The following is a 3,812-nucleotide window of genomic DNA, read 5'->3' on the forward strand; positions in this document are numbered from 1 at the left end:
TGTGTGTGTGTGTGTGTGTGTGTGTGTGTGTGTGTGTGTGTGTGTGTTTGGGGGGCAGGGAGGGGATGAAAGTTGTTTTCAGTTCGGTAGCAAGAATCATTCGACTGGCTTCCAATGGTGGACTACAACTTGCAACAAGGGCTCAAGTTTGTAATATAATGGTTATGGAATTTAAGATTCCTTTCCCCTATTATTTGAAACAGACTGTAGCTGGAAGGGTCTCTTTCTCCAGCACCCATCCGTACAAGGATGCCATTTCTAAAAGACTCTGAACCTGATAGAAGCTACGGGCAGTCAAGCAACCAGTCTTTGCCCTAGCCGGGCTCCCTTACGGCGGTTAAAGCCTGAGTTGGGACCGGCAGGCCCGGGAAAGCGGAGGAAGCTTCCAGGCGCGGTTCCCTGCGTGGCCAGGCTCCACAGAGCCTGGCTGGGCCTCAGCCCAGGTCCCAGCCTCAGGTGCCCAGTGAGGCCAGCGAAGGCCTCCTTGCCCTCGGTGTGGGCACACAAAAACGCCGGGAATGCCCCCTAATCGGATCTCTTAGGCTGTGGTTGCCGACCCGCGAAGTAAGAACGCAAGGCCGCCGCCATCCGGTCGTGATCATAACCGAGGCCTTGTCTGTGCAGCGGCACACCAGGCCCAGATCCACAGCCCTCGACAGCTGTCCCACGCGAGCCCTTCCTTGGCAGATTCCGACCACAACTTGAGCACGCATCAAAAAATAAGACCCCCGCCCCAGGCTCTCCCCAAGCTAGCCCTGCCTCCCAGAGGAAGAGATGGGAGGACAGGAAGTGGAGATAGAAAACTGGGCACAGAGAGACTGAAGATGAAAGAAATGAAGGGAAGGAAAGAAAGAAGGAAGAAGTAAAGAGAAAGAGAAAGAAGAAAAGAGAGGAAGAAAGGAGGGAAGAAAAGAGTCAAAGGCGACTCCTGGGAGCAGACGGCGGCTTACAGAGAGAAGGGTAAGTGACAAGGCCAGGATCCTAGCCCCTTTCCGCCCTGTCCCTCCTAGTTTGGCCTGAGTCTCTCTCAGAGGGATCTTTCCTGGTCTCCTACCCTGGATTGGGGCTGGTAGCGTTCCAGCCTTGCAGGAGAATGGCCTGGAGTGGGGGGAGGCCCAGGATGGAAGCGTGCGCCCCTGACCTTGAATGGCTCAGGGCCCAGAATTCCTACCACGCCCCCGGCGTCCGCCAAGGAGCAGCTAACCTGACCATACCTGCTCGGGGCCAGGTGGGGATGGGAATTGAGGCCAACAGCCTGGCTAAGCGCTGGGAAGGAGGCAGGGACGAGGCTCCTGAGTGGGAAAAGCCGAGGTTGCCGCCGCAGGCCTGGCACGACCAGGGCCCGGATGCCCCGCCTGGCCCGGCCCCCGCGCGCACAGGTACCTGGAGACGATTTCAACTGAAGTAATGAAGGCAGTGTCGTGCTGTCGAGAGAAAGGTGGATCCCAACAACAGGAAACTACCTAAATCACCGACCAGTTCTGGTGCTGCCCGCGCGGGGCTGCCTCGCCCGCCGCCGCCGCCGCCGCCGCCGCCGCCGCCGCCGCCGCCACCGCCGCAGCCAAGGGAGAACCCTGCGACCGCGCCCGGCCCGGCCCCTTGCCAACCTGCGCCCGCGCTGCCACTGTGTGTCCCGCGCTGCCACTAAGGCCTCACCGAGGGAGAAGCACTGGCCCCGGTAAGCTAAACCTGGGAGAGAGGGGGGAGGAAGGTAAAGGAGAGAGAGGAAAATGGAAGGAGAAGGAGAAGCGAGAAGAAAGGAGAGCGAGCAGTGTGCGTGCTGGTTCCCAAATCTTGCTTCTCAGCGAGCTGGCGCCAAGCGGCGGCAGCCCTGGGCGACTCGAAAGCGCCAGGGACGTCACCGAGCCCGGCTCCCTGCCTGGTCTCGGCCTCCGGCGCTCGCTCCCCACGGCTCGCTCTCCCCCTCTCTCCCTCCCAGACAGCCAGCCAGCCGGGGCGCGCGCTCCCGCGCCCCCTCCCCCTGCCGTCGGCCCCCCCCACCTCCCGCGAGCAGGAAACGCGTGGCCCCGCGGAGGGCGACCAGGTGGGGGAGGCCGTGCCGGGGGAGGGGGGGCTTGCAGCCGGCAGCAGGCTACCTAGCTGCTGCTGCGGATGCTAGGGACGCGCTCTAGGCCCAGCCTGCTCCCCGGATTCCTAGGCTGGGGGTCATCTAAGACCAGGGGACCCACAAAACAACCGGCGTCTGCGAGCCTCCCTGGGGCTCCCGAAAGAAATCCTGTTTGGCTTCCTCTGTCTACGCAGCTCCCCTCTCAACTGAAACCACTGGTCCAGGACAGCCACAATCCAGATATACTAGCAAGTCATAAAACTGAACAAAAGCCGACAAACCTTACGGCACCAGGGCTATAGGGCCCAGACAAATTACGACCGTCTAGGTAATATTTAAATAGATGCCTAAAGTAATTGCAGGGGGCGCGGGCTAGTCCTCCTGTTGTAAAAGTGGTGAACGGGATAAAGTGGAAGGTGAAGATAAGAAGTCAAAAAAAGAGGTAAAATTAAAAAGCTTCATTCCACAGCTTTTATTCTTCTATAAGAACATAAACATCGTCTTTTTTCCACGCACAGCAGCATTACAATATTAATTTATTCTGATTTAAGATTAGAAGTAAATAGAGCTAGAACTAACATTTATAATAACGATAGAATGCATTTGCATAAAACAAGATTGGCAATTTTTCATAATAATAAACATTTATACAGATTTGTATTTATAATTTTTCTTTTTCTGCACCTACAGGTTTGACCCTTTTATGCATGTAACTTCACAGTATAAAGGAAACCCAAACAATGTCTCCCTTCTCTAGTCTATTCTGCTTGCCCAGCCCTCCTCGGATTCTGTGAATTTTAGAAAAGAAAAAAGAAAAGAGGAAGAAGAAAAAAGAAAATGAGAAAGAAAACTCTCCACAAGATAGGGAGAATTGTGGTGTGCTTGTCACGTTACCAGTGGTAACAATTATTTGATGACCAAAAACCCCCACTAAATCCGCACGCATAAACAAAACTATATTAGATTATTTATCTACAGCCAGAAGGATATGGAAATTCAGAGGTAAGTGAAATAATTTAGTCCCACAATGCAAGACCTCACACAAACTGGAAGAGAAGTTTCCTTCTCCTTGTCATTCTTTTTTTTCCCCCCCTTTTAAAGCTGGGATATCTTACAGAGGAAGGAAAGATTAATCTTTCTGACTCTCAATTTTCTAATCAGCCAAAGCCAAGCCCTTTCGCCAGCCTGCATGTCCATGCTTGTAAGCCCTTCTCTTTGCCAAGGAAGAAAGAAAGAAAGAAAAAAGAAACCCAGGGGCCTGTGTCCCCTGATTAAACACAGCCCAGCACTCCAGGCAGGCGAGCCCGGTGGCGGCTCCTTGCACCATTGACCTCAGGCCAGACACCTCAGCGCCTACAATGGGACCTCGGCCTTCCGGCTAGGTTTGCCCACCCCCCGCAGGAAACCAGCTCCACCAGGAGGACAGGAGCCATTTCCAGCAGAGGAACCCCGAGACAGCAAACCAGCCCAGTCACCACTCAACACTTGAGGATAATATTTATCTCTATAGAAATTTAGCACGATATGGCTTTTTCCCCCAGAAAACAAGTAAACCAGCACCAAGCAAACAGACAAAGAAACAAAAAGTCAGAACAAACCAGCCCTGCACAGATGTAACGGCCAGCGAGATGGCGAGTGTGGGAGGGAGGATTGGGGCTCCGGCACAGGTGCGAGTTCCTGGGCAGAGGCCGAAGACTGAGGGAGGAGGACGGCTCTCTGGCAGCGAAAAAACGGCATTGCCTGG

This window comes from Callorhinus ursinus, unplaced genomic scaffold (genome assembly GCF_003265705.2).
Source record: "Callorhinus ursinus isolate GAN/ISIS: 27379988/994484 unplaced genomic scaffold, GSC_fseal_2.0 scaffold12, whole genome shotgun sequence".
NCBI lineage: Eukaryota > Metazoa > Chordata > Mammalia > Carnivora > Otariidae > Callorhinus > Callorhinus ursinus.